Source organism: Heterodontus francisci, unplaced genomic scaffold (assembly GCF_036365525.1).
Source record: "Heterodontus francisci isolate sHetFra1 unplaced genomic scaffold, sHetFra1.hap1 HAP1_SCAFFOLD_56, whole genome shotgun sequence".
In the NCBI taxonomy this organism is placed as follows: Eukaryota; Metazoa; Chordata; class Chondrichthyes; order Heterodontiformes; family Heterodontidae; genus Heterodontus; species Heterodontus francisci.
Genome location: NW_027141174.1, coordinates 7,015,184 through 7,032,719, shown reverse-complemented (window position 1 = coordinate 7,032,719; position 17,536 = coordinate 7,015,184).

The window sequence follows — 17,536 nt, the reverse complement described above, 5'->3', positions numbered from 1 at the left end:
TGATGAAGACAAACAGTGTCATCCATAACAGTATAAAACTGCTGGATATACTGAAGAGTAAAATAATTGATTTGCTGCGATTCTCCATCTCTGGGTCCTTGTGATTCCCTCCATTGCTGTAGCCCCGGAATCCCCTGCGGACTTTACTGGAGAATAAAATCCGTCTGACAGTCAGAACATTGAGCAGCAAAATGAGAAAGACCGGAACACAAGGGGTTAAACTGAGCTTAAACTATTCAAATGCCTCCCATGTGGGGGAAGTATAGATGCTCAATTTATAATCACAATCCATGGGAACATTCTCAATACCGTAATATTGTTCCTGTGTGAAGTACCAGGGGAGAGACTCTAAACAACCCAGCACACTCACTGTTCCTGCAACCACGGCCGCCGTTTTCTCGCTGCAACATTTTATTTTCAGCTTCTCACAACAAATGGCCACAAATCGATCAAAGGTGAAAGTGACTGTGAGCCAGACAGAAACAACTGTGGCTGCAAAACGCAGCAGTAATGAGAGAACACACAGGAGTAATTCTCAGGAATGAATATGGGAAATACATTGAAATCATCCAGTTAAATATGGGACCAGTGATAACGACCAGGAGATCGGACACTGCCATTTCCACCAGGTAGACAGTGATACATTTGGAGAGACCGCACTTTCCTCGGGACAGGATCACAATCACCACCAAGTTCACAATCGCCACCAAGTTAACTGGAAGAGAGAGAAAAGAAAGCAGAGACATTTATGATCGGACCTGGAGACAAAGCAGCAGTTTGGTAGGATCTGGGCTGAAAATTCCAGGTTGGTTGCTGCATTGAGAAGTGAAAACTGATTCATTGAACAGGGCAGTGCTTTTCCACAGTGAAATGTTTGAAAACACAATTATTAATAATGAATTGGAAGATTGATGGAGAAAGGAATAAAGTCAGCACAATTAAATATAAATGTAAATATATTTCTGATATCAGCCTCGCTCTTTACAGAATTCAGCAGTCACAGAGATTTTAAAGTGCAGTATTTAAATAATGAATTACCATCAGTGAAGAACTGATTCTATTCTGTTTATTCAGTCACTAAGTAAGGAATAGGAACTTTCTACAAAACAAAATGGGGACTTGTCAAAAATCCACACAGAGGATCAAGTCCAACAGGAAAATGAACACAATCTTACAGCAGGCAACTTCAACTCACAGTTTCTCTCATTAATTGTTCTGGACATTCCAGAACTTTATGATGGTGAATTATTCACGCTGCTGCTTCTTCCTCTTTCTCATTACATCTGCTTATCTCTTTCTATCGGTTTCATTCTCCCTGCTACTTTTTTCCCTTCCCTATCTCTCTGGAGTACTCACACCCTGGAAACTGTTACTGAATGCTACTTTTCAAATATGATTTATTCCTAACCTTCTGCGCCTGTGTTCTTTTAACCAGCACCAGGTTCAATGATTCTGTTTTCAGAGTCAGTTTGTTCAATGGTGAAACCTCTGTGAATAATTTAATGTATCTACAGGGCACCCAATTCATAACCTGTTCGCCTACACTCTTCACTTCATCTACAATAAATGGAATAAACAGGATCGAAAGCTTTTTCCAGACAAATCTTGCAATCATTGAAATGCCTTCTCCTGGATTTATAAAGTAATCCGCTAGAATGTGGGATTATTTAATTAATAAAACACCAACGTCAGCGCTGCAGCTGATTATTTACGGATAAGTGGAAAGACTCTTGATTACAATTGATAGATTGTAAACCAATAGAACATCACATCAATACTTTATATTTTACAATGTAGTCCAGTGACAGTGAAGGTTCCACAGTGAAGCAGAGGAGCAGTGACTGTCAGCAGCAAACTCAGTTCAGTTGCCAGACCTCTGAAGCAGCGTCACACACATACATAATGAAATAACATATGATAACAGTGATAACCAGTAAATACATTTAAATCCGAGTTAAACACAGCCATGTTTTTGGGGAGGGAAGACATTGTGCTGTTCCTTTGTAGCATTGAGACCGTGAGATGTCCCATTATCACTGAAAAATAATCATAAATATATTCCAGGACCAGTTAGAATCACATCATGAAACTGTTAAAAGATCCTGATGGCCTGATTCTTGATCCTAACCGAAACAACGCATTGAAATACATTCAATACACAGAATTTTCCAGTCACAATGTCACAGTTGCTTAAAACAATACAATTAAAGACATAATTCGACGACTGCAAGACTGAAAGAGTAGACAATGAAGAAATTCCATCAGTGAACTGTTGGAAAAGAGCAAGTAGCTGTGCGATACCCACAGTGAGAAATAATACCGAGTACAGCAGCACAGTTAACATCGATTGACACCATCATCAGCTGAGATACTGGCTTACCAGGAACTCCAAATGCTGCAAGTGTAGGATAATATATGCGTTCTATATGATACATTAGAGGATATCCCATTTCTCTGAGGTGTAGACAGTTCTGTAAGCCTGGAATCCACAGCTCCACCAGGCATTCTGAGCTGATCCATTCCAATGGGTCCTGATTTATGCAGGGGATAAGTCTCCATTGACACGGTTATACCCCTGATCATTGCTATCAGTTACACGCACCTGAACAAACACATTACATCAGCTGCTTTGACTATGATGTAAACAATGTGTTGGATAAAACACAATCATTTCAATGTCAATGACTTTTTCTGAGTAAGACCTCACTCTGGAACAAACCTGAAATCTGTACTCAGACTGGGTGGAGGCTATAGTTATCAGTGGCATCATTTACATTTTCCATATTATTGTATTGACCTTGTTCATTCTTGGCATTTCTGTTGTAATTGCAACTGATCTGTCTGCAGTGGACACTGAATCTGCGGGCAAAAACATTCCAGTTTCACTCTGTTACTGCCTTTTTCCAGTTAAAATGTGAACGTTGAGTCTCTGATTCGAGACCATGTTCAGGGTTACAGCATAAAAACTACGGCGGGTACTATTAGGGGACAGACACTGTCCACGTCCATTGGGGAAGCAGTCGCATAGTGTTAATATCACTGGGCTGGTAATCCAGAGGCCTGGGGACAGGGGCTCAAATCCCACCATGGCAGCTGTATAAAATAGAGGGAGCTCCCACTCTACGTTGAAAGTGGAGGGAGCACCGTCTCTACATATAAAGTGGAAGGAGCACCCTCTCTATGTATAAAGTGGAGGGAGCACCCTCTATACGTATAAAGTAGAGACAGAGAGAGAGAGAGGGTGAGGGAGGGAGAGAGAGGGTGAGGGAGAGAAAGAGAGAGACTGGTTGAGGGAGTGAGAGAGAGTGAGAGAGAGAGAGAGGGTGAGGGAGAGAGTGAGAGACTGGGTGAGGGGCTGAGGCAGAGAGAGGGTGAGGGGAGAGAGTGAGAGAGGGTAAGGGAGAGGGAGAGAGAGAGTGACAGGGTGAGGGGGTGAGGGAGATAGAGAGAGAGATGGTGAAGGAGTGAGGGAGGGTGAGGGAGAAGATAGAGAGTGGTTGAGGGTGTCAGAGGGAAAGACAGAGTGAGGGACAGAGATAAACATGGTGAGGGCGAGAGAGATAGAAAGAGAGGGGGAAAGAGAGAGGGTGAGGGAGAGAGAAAGAGAAAGACAGGCTGTGCGAGAGAGATTCAGAGACAGGGTGAGGAAAAGAGAGACTAATAGGGTATGGGAGCTAGAAACAGAGAAGCAGGGCGATGGATAAACGGCGAGAGAGAGGATGGGGGGGAGAGAGAGAGGATGAGGTACAGAGCTAGGGAAAGTGAAAGGCAGTGTGAGGAAGCGAAAGAGAGGGAGAGAGACAGGGTGAGAGAGAGTGAGAGAGCAAGAAAGGGTGAGGGAGAGAGATAAAGAGTAACAGGGTGAGCGAGAGAGAAAGAGAGAGAGTGTGATGGAGAGAGAGAGTGAATAAGTGCAAGAGAGTGAGGGAGAGAGAGAGACACACACACACAGGGTGAGGAAGAGAGAGAGAAAGAGAGAGAGGGTGGGGGAGAGAGCGGGAGAGGGTGAAGGAGAGAGAGAGAGAGAGAGAGACAGAGAGGGTAGGGGAGCTAGAAACAGAGCGAGACAGGGTGATGGAGAGAGGAGGACAGTGTGAGGGCGAGAGGGAGAGAAAGAGAAAGTGGGTGTGGGAAAGAGAGAGAAAGAAAGAGTGAGAGGATGAGGGAGATAGAGAGAGAAAGAGAGAGGGGTGACGGAGTGGGAGGGAGACACAGGGTGAGGGGGAAAGAGAGATAGAAAGTGAGAATCAGGGTGAGGAAGCAGGAGAGTGGGAGAGAGACCGCGTGAGAGAGAGAGAGAGAGAGAGAGAGAGAGAGAGAGAGAGAGAGAGAGAGCGATATAAGGTGAGGAAGAATGAGATAGAGAGAGAGACAGGGTGAGGGAGAGAGAGAGTGAGAGATATAGGCGAGGAAGCAGTAGAGATGAGAGAGAAAGGGCGAGGGAGACAGGGAGGGACACAGGGTATGGGGAAATTTTGCCTCAGTGGGATGAATAGATTGTATATGACTTTATTACAACAGTATGGTACCGTGTGACCTGTAAATATGGACTGAAATGACTGAAATAACAATGTAACTGATCAATTTTCGCCTGCATACTTTGACTACAATTATACCTGTTATCCTGCGGGAATGCACAATAGACAGGATGGGATGAAGTCAAATTGGCCACTGTTGAATTGGCTGGCTTGATCTTTGTGTAAACACAATGTTGTTTAAATAAGTTAAAAATATTAAATGGTCAGTTCGCTTGCACGAGTAACCTCTCAACACAAATGGGTCTGAATGTCCTGTGTGTTGCAGTCCTATTCCGACGTCTACTCTGTCCAGACCACTCATGATTTTGAACCCCTCAATCAAATCTAATCTCAATTTCTGTTCTCTATGGAGAACAACCCCAACTTCTCCAATCTACCCACGTAACTGAAGTTCCTCATTCCTGGAACCATTCTCGTGAATCTTTTCTGCACCCTCTCTCATGCCCCCACGTCCTTCCCAAAGTATCTTGTCCAGAACTTGACACAATACCAGTTGAGGATGAACCAGTGTCTAATAAAGCTTCATCATAACCTCCTTGCTTTTATACTGGAAGCCTCTATTAATAAAGCCTGGGATCCTATATGCCTTTTACCCACTTACTCAACTAGCCCTGCCACCTTCAATTGGTGCACTGATATCCCCAGGTCTCTCTGTTCCGGCACCCACGTTCTTCTGTTCTTAGGTTCTCATGACAGAGAGGGACAGGAGGGCAGGGAGGTCTACAAAGGATGGAGAGAGAGCGAACACACAGGAAACACGTATGGGAACACCACCACCTGCAAGTTTCCCCTCAATTCGCACTCGATCCTGACTCGGAACTATATCGCCGTTCCTTCATTGTCACTGGGTCAAAATCCTGGAACAAGCTTCCGAACAGCATTGTGGGTGTCCCTACCCCACATGGAGTGCAGTGGCTCAAGAAGGAGGCTCACCACCACCTTCTCAAGGGCAATTAGGAATGGGCAATAAATGCAGGCCTAGCCAGTAATACACATATACAACAAATGAATAAAGAAAACAAAAAATTGGCGCCGAGTCACGTAAGGAGATATTAGTCTAGACGACCAAAAATGTGATCAATGAGTTTGGTTTGAGGGAGCATCTTTAAAGAGGAAAGAGGGTTCGTGAGGCGGAGAGGTTTAGAAAAGGAATTCCAGAGTTAGGCCCTTGGCAGCTTGAAGGCCCGGACAACTATGGTGGAACGATTCAAATTGGGGATGCTCAAGAGGCCAGAATTAGAGGATTGCAGATATTGGAGGATTGTGGAGCTGAAGCAGAGTGCAGAGATAGGGAGGGGTCATTTGTGGGAGACAGTTCCAAACTTCTACCACCATTTGTGTGCAGAATTGCTTCTTAATCTCAATCTTCAAAGGGTTTTCGACTAATGTTCGATTTTTCGACTGAGCCACTCATCCGAGAATCCCCCAACCAGTGAGAAGAGTTTCTCTCTATCTACTCCATCAGTTTCCATTATTATCTTGTAAACTTTGACCAATTCACTCCTTAACCTTCTAAATTCCAGGGATACAAAATAAAGCTCCGTCTGCACTGTCCCATCAAATGCTGCCCAGCCGAGTACAGCCCGGAGTCGGCTACTGAGGAAATCTCTGTCTTCTCTGTTCTATCAAACATTCCCAGGGCAGGTACAGTGTGGGGTTAGATACAAAGTCAATCTGCCTTTTTATATGCCTCTCTTTCTCCTCCTCTATCCAGATGGAGAGAGTAACAGTGAGAAAGAACAGGGACAGAGATGGGGAGAGAATAACAGAGAGAGATAGAGCGAGAGAAAAGGTAGCAATAGGCAAAGAGTACCAGACAGAAAGCGGAAGAGAGTGGGATGGAGACTGTCGGCGAATGTTCCCACAAAGCTATGTGCCGTATCGTTGAGGGAATGAAAGTTCAGGCACAGGCGAAGTAATAGTGCTGGTAGGTGAAGAGAATGCATTGTGGGAGAACCTGTGACTATTATCGCCTCGCTAAGACAAGAAACAAGAAAGGGCAGTCCCACCAAAAGTGCCCAATTTCAGAAGGATGGAGAGATCATGGGCGAGGTTTGATGCAGGTTGGGGAAATGAGTGGAGATGCTGAATGTTGAGACACGATGAGACTTAAAATTGATGACGAGAATTTAAAATTTAAGCCATTGAGCGGATTGCTTGCCGGTCAGTGAAAACCATTGCCTTGTGCTAGCTGCCGGACGCTTTAGCGGATGGAGATGTTTGGTTGAGTATTGGTTAGAAGGAAGGTGGAGTTAGTGGTGCCAACGAGCATGAACGGGAGGAACAGTGTCAGGATGTGGCCCAGTTCTAATTTTGCTGGAGACCTTAGTCACTGTGGAATGAACTAATAACCAATTGCAATAAAATAACAGAGAGAAATGTCAATGGAGCATGCACAGACTCTGTCCGCCAATATCACCCATAGTAAGTTCTCAGCTGTAATCCTGAACATGGATTTAACTATCCTCGTGTCAAAGTTCACATTTAACTGATTGTATCCCTGTAATCATGGTACACTGTGCAGAAATCCGTAGCATTTATACATAAATCATTAGGAGTGAACATTGTCATTTCAATTAAATGGAGTCTACCTGTGAAGCCGCTCACTATTTTGGGATCTATCCTTGCTGCTTACATTTTTCAGCCTTATTCCCAACAGAGAGCGGCACACTGGCGCATTGGTTAGCAACCCGGGTTCGATTCCGAGTACTGCCTGTGTGGAGTTTGCAAGTTTTCCCTCTGACCACGTGGGTTTTCGCCGGGTCCTCCGGTTTTCTCCCACAGCCAAAGACTTGCAGGTGGATAGGTAAATTGGCCATTATAAATTGCCCCTAGTATAGGTAGCTGGTAGGGGAATTGAGGAAAGGTGGGGATGTGAGAGGGTAATGGGATTAATGTCCGATTAGTATAAATGGGTGGTCGATGGTCGTCACAGACTCGTGGGCTGAAGGCCTGTTTCAGTGCTGTATCTCGAACTAAAATAAATAAGATAGTTTGCTGGATATTTATGTTGTATGTACCATTTTATTTACATCGCAGACAAAGCTGTTGATGCATTGTTTTTGTTCAAGTGCCTGTCACTAATAGCAATGATCAGGGGTATAACCATGTCAGTGGATACTTCTCCCATCTATAAATCAGGGCATATTAGCATATATCAGCTCAGAGTGACCACTGTTTCAGAACAACACCAGTTGCTGCTGCTGACAGAAATGGGATATCCAGTAATATATCAGATTGAAGGTATTTACCATCCTATTCTTGCAACCACTGGAGTTCCTGCTAAGTTGCTATCACCAGCTCTTAATGTTGTAAACCAGTATAAGAGCGACTGTTGAACTTGATAATGTTTTACTTTTTGAATGTTTTATGCAGTTGTCTGTTCAGTTCTGTCAGTTTAATGATGGGCTGTCTGAAGGCTGTGCTGATTTGTTGTTGTAGCAGAAGCATAATGACTGTGATGATCTTCGCTCATCCAAACCTTGCACAAGTGTTGGACTATTCACTGTACAGAATGTATTGTCCGTTGATAAAAAGCCCTCAGATTCTAAATGCGCGGGCTTGTATGAGTTTCCTTATCTGCAATGATTGGTGTTCATTCATCCCTGAGAATGTGTTCAGATCAATATCTCAAATGAATGTATTGGGATATGGTACTCTGGCAAACTAGGTAAGAATATAAGCAATAGGAACAAGCGTAGGCCATTTGACCCCTCGATCCTGCTCCACTATACTTTTAGATAATTTGTCATTTGTCCTCGACCTCAAAACCATTATTTTTCGCTTGTCCTGCCTAACTCTTGACTCGGCTAAAGTCCTAAATTCTCTCTATTTTAGTCTTGAATATAATCAATGACTCAACCTCCGCAGCTCTCTGGGGTCGTGAATTACAAAGATACATGACTCTCACAGAAAATAAATCCCTCCTCAGCTCTGCCTGAAGTGTGCACCTTTTGCCCCCTACTTCTCGATTCCCTCTCGACTGGAAACATCCTCTCACCATGTGCCTGTGAAGATTCGTCAGAATTTCATATTTCAATATTTCTCCCATACTTCTGGCTCTGAAGAAGATAGGCCGAAACTATTCAAATTTCCCGCGCAAGACAGCCCCTTTTAACACAAGGAATCATCGGAGTGAAGCTTCTATGAACCTCCCTCAATGCATGTACATTCGTCCTTCAATAAGGAGAACAAAAACTGTACACAGTAGTCTCGGTGTGTTCTCGCCACATTCTAAGAGCAGTTATCAGAACATCAGGGCCTGTTAACAGTTTCCAGCCGCCACCAATTTCGGCGTCAGTCTTTTAAAATGCAACCTCAAGAGTGGATTTCACTGGATTTAAATATTCTATTGCTAATCACTGTTGTGAAGTGTTTCTTTGTGGGAATCTGACGCTGCCTCAGAGGTCTGGCAAGTGAACTGAGTTTGCAGCTCACCCTTTAACATCTCCTTCTCTGATTCACTGCGGATCAATTCATTTACTGTCTGAGTAATTCTTTGTAAATGTGTTGATTTTATGTTGTATCAGTTTGGACTGGAATTGTTGGAATCACGAGCCATTCTATTTCATTGCAGATTATAAATAGCAGTGTTGATGGTGCAGTTTTGTGGATTGAGCAAACCCAAAATCTAACTCTGAGTTTTGAAATTACAGAAGAAATTTCAAATAGCGTGGGTTCTGTCTGTCAGGGGCACAGAATTTTATACATTCTATGCATTGTAGATAGATTTAACAGTGCCAGTGTGGGAATGAGGGTCCGTCCTACCTGCGGATGTCAATGTCCTGGGTTATTTGTGGGATGAGCTCAAACAACTGTCAGTATCTGTACATACAATTGTTTATTCACAACGCTTAAACTAATTATACCTTTGATCTCTGCATTCTACGTATACCATCACTAAACAATAATACATGAAAGATGCACATAGTGGAATCATTTCATCCGATGTTTAATTAAAGATCAGATTCTATCTGGTTCCATAAGATACTTGTGGACTTTGGTGTTTAAAAAGAACATTAAACAAAGAACAGTACAGCACAGGAACAGGCCATTCGGACCTCCAAGCCTGCGCCGATCTTGATGCCTGAATAAACTAAAACCTTATGCACTTCCGGGGTCCGTACCCCTCTATTCCCATCCTATTCATGTATTTGTCAAGAGATCTCTTAAACGTCTCTATGGTACCTGGTTCCACCACCTTCTCCGGCAACAAGTTCCAGGCACTCACTTGCCTGGAAGTCAAGAACTTGCCTCGCACATCCCCTCTAAACTTTGCCCCTCTCACCTTAAACCTATGTCCCCCAGTAACTGACCCTTCCACCCTGGGAAAAAGCTTCTGACTATCCAATCTGTCTATGCCGCTTATAACTTTGTAAACCTCTATCATGTCGCCCCTCCACCTCCGTCGTTCCAAGGAAAACAATCCGACTCTATTCAACCTCTCCTCATAGCGAATGCCCTCCAGACCAGGCAACATCCTGGTAAACCTCTTCTGTACCCTCCCCAAAGCCTCCACGTCCTTCTGGTAGCGTGGCGACCAGAATTGCACACAATATTCTAAGTGTGGCCTAACTAAAGTTCTGTACAGATGCAGCATGACTTGCCAATCTTTATACTGTATGCCGGGACCGATGAAGGCAAGCATGCCGTATGCCTTTAAGGTAAGTGTTTGAATTAAAGTAAGCAAATAATCCAATACAGGATGTAATTACTGGTCTCTCCCAGTGATCATGACTGGGGGCGCAGCTTTCACTGTATTTCCACATAACTTGAATTATGGATTCGAGGACCATAGTTCTAAATCTGCTGATGGCGGTAAGTCACGTGACTCAGTAAATAGTGTAGATAAAAAGACAAATGTGCAAAGGGTTGTCGATAGTTTAAATGATTTGTTAAACTGTGGGATATGGGGGTTAATGTGGAACGTGTGAGGTCATTCACTGTTCACCAAATAATGATAAATCAAAGTAGCGTTACCATCAGGCGAGAAAGTGGTCTAGGGTTCCCTCTCAGCCTTCACCTGTCCTTACTGTAACAGGTTTCAGTTCTAAACACTTCGTGTTTAAAGCTCCCCCTTGGTGAATCCTTGTTCACTGTTTTCAAATAATAAGGCAAATAAACAATTCCAAAACAGGTTTTCTTAGGTTTAAAGCAGAAAGGTTGAAATTTTATTAAACTTAACGCATATGGATGGTAGTTGTGCCCACGTTAGCATGCATACACGATGCACACATGCATCCGAGGCAGAAAAGAGCAAAAGTGATAAAGTGGAAAAATTTGAGGAACATCCGAAGATTTGTTTTTGTTATGGTTCCTCAAGCTCGCTGCAGAGTCGCTGATTGTAGGTAGACAGTGCTTCTCGTTGGGGCCCAGTATTCTCTGTAAATCTTGCTCGATGTAGGAGAATTTTAGCTCTTGGGATTCATGTGTCTTCAATGGAGTTGGAGATCCATGAGAAAAAGAGGGAAAGCCATACAGTAGAAGATGTGGCGAGCCAGTCAGGAGAGGTCTTTTCAGTCCAGGAGAAGTCATTCTCTCTGAATTCAAACTGTTTGTACAATTCAGAAAACCCAGTTTGCCAAACAGGTAAGTCATGTGACCAGCTGATTTGGCCACGTTTGTTTGAATATTCGGCCATCTTGGCAATCAACCTGGAATATATCTTCTTACACATCATACCCGGGTGCTCAAAGTCCATTCTAGGAAAGATGCATACGGGAAGTAACCCTTTTGTCCCTCCAAGCACAGTCTGTTACTATGCAAATGACTTTCCAGCCACGTGTCTGCTGATTTTTTTATCAAGTCCATTCTTCACTCCAGTAACAGTTTTTAAATCAATGCTCATATGACAAAATTACTATGCCTCATTCTTGGCAGCTGGAAGTCTGCATGGCAATAGATTCTTAATTGTGAGAAGCTAGGCGCTGGGGACAAACTGAGAGGTTTGTAGTTCAAATACATATATCACCAGGGGACAAATGAAAATGTCAGAACTGAGCTTAATAGATTTTTTGAGGCAACCAGATTAAGAATTAATGATACAGCGCAATGGATGGATTTAATAGGAATAAATGCGTTTATGATGGTTTGAAATGCTTGGATGGGAAAAAAAAAATGAACTGGATGTGTTGGGGTACTCCATGTAATGCAGGTCATCAAACAGAACAGTGTTTCTTGAGATGAACCTGGTATGGCATAGGATAAAGGCAGCAGAGTGTTGGATGCACAAGTGAATGGACGGTGGGGAATGGGCCGTCAGCCAGGTGACAATTGGTATGTTCGAGTCTGGATGAGACAAAGACATGGATGTACATTTCAATATCTAATGGACTGAGACAAGAGTTGAACCAAGATGTGGAAGGAGGGGATAACTGTTGCAGCGTGACACATGGTGTTATGAACGTTCCTCTATATTGTTGAAAAATTATTTTTTAAAGAATGTATAGTTAAGCTAAAAAAATGCGTCATATTTTTTATTATTATACATGAGGACTAAGGGAGCCGGATTGGCAACAGTGTTGCTGTTTGTCACATGGCTTGGGTTAAATGCAAGCAGAAGCCATGGCAATAGGGGCAGAAAAGTAATCACTTCTTTTATTGGGAAAGCCCAGTATCAACAGAGGGCATCTGGGTGGGCAAAAAGCTGCCGAGCCTTCTGGTTGTCAGTCACAGTGTGTGTGTGTGATACCTTCTGGAAGGAGACAAAACTCAAGTTTGCTGCAGAAGAAGGAGAGAATTTCAAGGACGAACCAAGACCACAATGCTGGATGCTGCAACAAAGCTGTAAATTTTACACCAGATCCTGTCAAACTGTTGTTTTAGTTTGAGGTCTGGTCAGTAATTTCCCTGCTTCCCTTTCTATCTCTTTCAGTTAACCTGTTGGCGTTTCTGATCCTGTCCCGAGGAAAGTGCGGTCTCTCCAAATGTATGACTCGCTACCTGGTGGGAATGGCAGTGGCCGATCTCCTCGTCGTTAGCACTAATTCCATATTGAGGTCGATTCCTGTGATTTATTTCGCAGATTCATTCCTGTCCATTACTGCCATCTGCAGTTCAGTTCAATTCCTGATTTTTGCAACCACAATGGTTTCTGTCTGGCTGACAGTCGCTTTCACCTTTGATCGATTTGCAACCATTTGTTGTGAGAAGCTGAAGACAAAATATTGCACTGAGAGAACAGTGGCTGTGATTATCCTAACAGTGAGTGTGCTGTGCTCTTTAGAAAGTGTTCCCTGTACTTTATATATGAACCTGAATAGATAATTAATAGTGTTATCTGGTACAGTATCTACAAACAGAGCTTTAAAACGTCCCCCACATGGACCGCGTTTGAGTTGTTCCATCGTATTTTAACTCCCTGTTTCCCTTCTTTCTGATTTTTCTCCTCAATGTTCTGACGGTCAGACGTATTTTAGTGGCCAGTAGAGGCCGCAGGGGACTCTGGGGCCTCAGCAGTGGAGAGAATCGCAATGACCCAGAGATGGAGAATCGAATGAAATCCGTCATGTTACTGTTCAGTATATCTGGCAGTTTTATACTGTTATGGATGACGCAGGTTGTATTTTCCATCGATCAGCGAATTACAAATCAATATCCTTCCTCCGCCAATGACCCTCTTCATATCACAGAACACACAGCAGCAATGCTGCAGCTTCTCAGTTCCTGCACCAACATGTGTATTTACGCTGTGACACAGACTAGGTTCAGACAGGAGCTGAAGAGTGTCGTGAAATACCCACTCAATTACTGAAATCAATTAGTGAAGGTTTCCGTGTTCTAGCACTAAAATCCATTCGACTCCACAGCCCAAACTCACGACATGGTGATAGATTTTCTATTCACAGCACCGAACCCTGAAATGATTGTAAATTTGATTTTGTAATATTTGATTTAAAATCGGACCTAATGAGGCTGGTTATATTTGCAAAGAATACATGAATTGTTTCTCAAAAATGACCGAGCTGAAGAGCACAGCTGGACATCAACTGAAGCAGCTCTCAATAAAAGGGGGTTCTGTTAGCTTGATGACAGAGTGACAGGGTGGTGTACTGGTAATGTCACTGAGTTAATAATCCGGAGGCCCATGCTAATGCCTTGGGAACACGGGTTCAAATCACCCTCTAGCTGCTGGTGGAATACAAATTCAAGTAATTCAAAAACAAAATCTGGAATTGTAAGTTGGTCTTAGTAATAGTGCCAAGAAACTATCGCCAACTGTCGTAACAAAACCATTTGTTTGTCTAATGCCCTTCAAGTTTGGAGATTTGTGGTCCTTACCCGGATCCGGATTACATGTGAATCCTGACCGCCAGCAATCTGGTTGACTTAACTGCACTCTGAAATGGCCTAGCAAGCCACTCAGTTATCAAGGACAATTAGGGATGGGCAACAAACGTCCCATGATAGAATGAATAATGTAAGATGGAGGGTGAGTGAGACACCCAGGAAAGTAAAGGTATGAATGAGGAAAGAGAGTGAAAATCAAACATGAAAATAGGCAACAGGTGAGAATGCCTAGCAGAGACAAGCGAAGGAAAATTACAAAGGGAGAGAACAGAGCAGAGAAATGTGAAAATAACAAGTCAAACAAAGAGAAGTGGAGTTCAGCAGAACAGGAGCATGAAGGAGAGAAATATTAACAACCCAAAGCCAAGAAAGAGGCGGGCATTGTTTGCTACACAAAGTAATTATTTATTTCTTTAAGTTGCATGTACACAGCCTCTTGTTACATGCAAATATCTCTGAATGTTTTACACAAAGAATGGCATATGAAGGGCTGGAATTTGTTGGCACCATTGCCAGTCGGAAAAGGCAGCGGGAATACCGAGTCTGCCTTTCTTAGCCTCTCCACCCAAGACCTCCACGATCGCCCACCGTAACCTCCACCCCCCCCCCCAACCCCCGCCAACCCCACCCCCACCTCAATCTTGCACTGTTGAAGCAGTTCAGTGTCCGGCGGCGGAATCTTCATCGCTTTGAAGATGGGATTTCTCGTTTCAAATTAGTGACAGCTGATCATAGGGCCAGCATTATTGATAGAGCACTTGGATCAGTGGAAAATGCTAATAATGCAGAGACCTTCGAGAAGGCCCAGCATTGGAGAGCCGAACCTCTGGTAAGTGAAGTGACGTTTCCGGGGCAAATCTGTCTGCCTAAATGTGGGGGGTGAGGGGGGCTGCAGGGAGTGGTGGGGTGGAAATGAAGTTCAAGGGAGGGAAGTGCAGGAATAATGAGTTTTTGCCACAGATATCCCACAGAGGAGGGTGCCTCATATCCTTAGGTGATGTCACGGCTGATGGAGGCCATGCTAATAGGCAACATCAGGTTCCTAATTGGCCTCCGCTTGGGAGGGTGATTGTCGGCCAATCCCACCCCAAGCAAAATGGCTTGTCGAGGGGCCATCTTCTCCCTGAATCCGAACCCATCTCCTGGTCGGCGGGGGCTGAGTAAAATCCTGCCAGAAATGTGGAGGCCGTTATGCACCTTGGCACTGTTAACCACGGCAGCCTCCTCCAATGCCTCTCCACTGTCATACAGCTGGCTTGGGCTTCTGTCGCCTGTTTCCATTCTTATCCAGCTAATCATAGCCAGTGTATCACTTGCAAAGGCTTCTCTTCCTGTTCCCGCAACGTTATCCCTGGTATCCAGCAATATTCTATCCATGGAACCTTCTGTGTCTTATTTGCATAATGCCCCTAGTGATGGACAGAAGGACGTGCAGAAAAAAAGACCGAGCGGTCAATGAATGCTCAGAGCAACAGAGACAATGAGAGACAGACAGAGATAACAAGAGAAGATAAAGGCAGTGCCAGGAAGTGAATTTAACCCACAGAGTGCAATGAATATATGTCCTTTTCAGACAACACCTTATAATGGAGAAAGTTGTTCTGGCTGTCTGAGAATCAACAGATGAGACAAGCAGTCAGGTCAATGTCTGTTCTGGGGTAATACCCTTCTGAATTTTATGGCAATTCAAAAGGTAATACGTTTGGAATGAGTTTTTTTTAAATGACCCTGCTCGCATTTACTGCAGCAGTTTAACCTGCTGCTGTATACAATGCGTAACTTTCCTAATGAGCTTCAGTCTTGTGTAATCAATCAGAAAGTATTCTTAACCATTCTTCTATGTTACTGAACTTGGTCCCACTGCACTATACTTTTCTCTGTTTTCACACCATATTTTATTTTTGATTCGCATTGCATATTAAAGATGATGATTGACGGGATATCAACTAAACACTGGATTCGACGCACTCTCTGTCTCAGCCCAGTTTAATGTCATACCTTTGAAATAACAGCTCGAATTACATATTCGACACAAAATGCCCACTTCCTGTGAGTTTTTTTCAACATAATAAACTTTAGTCCATTTACTTTAAATATATGTCATTATTTCATTCAATGCACTGCGTTCTCGGTGTTAAATATATTAGTATTAAAAAATCAACACAACATTCTCTCTGCAGAAGCTCACATTGTAAGGATTAATCCATTCAATCCACTACATACCTTGCGTTAATTCCCATCGTGTGATTTTTTAAACACATTTTGCAGGTCTGATTGTATTAAACCTGTTCATTTATTGCAAACATTGATTTAAAATGAGGAACCTATTACGTTTTTCGATGTCTATCCCATGTGTCCTCGGGTACATATGAATGCTTCAAGGACGCTTAACAGCCCGTTCTACCTCGCACATTATATCGCACAATGAAGTGGAATAATCAGTGACACGCCCATATGAGAATTTGATGGCCAAAGTTCTATGTCTGCCATCCCTTGGAAGCATTCTGGAGAAATAATTTGGGACGGGAAAAATGAATTGGTGATGCAGAAATCGACTGCAATGTGAGAAATGCAATCAGATTATAGAACCTATGAGGAAAGGACTAGACCTATCGGGATTCTAAGTGTTGATTGGAATGGTAGAAATCATTTGCGTTTCCAGAAATCAAATCGATCAAGGAAAAACTTTCACTGAGTTTCCAGATATATACTGGGAAAATAACACTGAGCTTCTATGTGTCCATTGCAAAGTAAAAAATCGATTGGGATCCATAAATATTGGACAGATAAAAAAAGGGTTTCTAGAAATCCGTTTGGATGGGTGAAACCAATTAGATTTACATAACTCAATTGGATCAGGAGAAATCCGTTGTGTTTAAGAAATACATTGCGCTGAAGGAATCGGTTGAGGCAAAAAATTCTGCTGGAGTTACAAAAATCTACTGGGGTTCTAGAAATCCAGAATAGGTGGAGAAATCCATTGGTGCATCACTGGTGTGATTGTGATGGCCAATGTGAGGTGTAATACCTGCCCATTTACCTCCTCTCTCCTCACTATCCCAGGCCCCAAGCACTCCTTTCAGGTGAAGCAGCGATTTACTTGTACTTCTTTCAATGTAATATACTGTATTCGCTGCTCACAGTGTGGTCTCCTCTACATTGGGGAGACCAAGCGCAGACTGGGTGACCACTTTGCGGAACATCTCCGCTCAGTCTGCAAGCAGGAACCTGAGCTTCCTGTTGCTTGCCATTTCAACACTTCCCCCTGCTCTCATGCTCACATCTCTGTCCTGGGATTGCTGCAGTGTTCCAGTGAACATCAACGCAAGCTCGAGGAACAGCATCTCATCTACCGATTAGGCACACTGCAGCCTGCCGGACTGAACATTGAGTTCAATAATTTCAGAGCATGACAGCCCCCCATTTAACTTTCATTTTTAGTTATTTCTTTTTCCTTTTTTTAACATTCCTTTTTACATTACTTACAATCTTTTTTTGCATTTATTTCATTTCATCTTAATTTGTTCAGTTTGCTTACCCACTGTTTTTTTCAGGTTGTTTTTCTTCAGGTTTGAGCTTGCTGCTGTTCAATATTCAGTGTATTCACACCTAATCTGTACTAATGCTTTGTCTTTCAACATACTATCAACATATTGTTTGCCTTTGCTCCGTGACCTTTTGGTCAGCTATGTGGCCTGGTCCAATCTGCA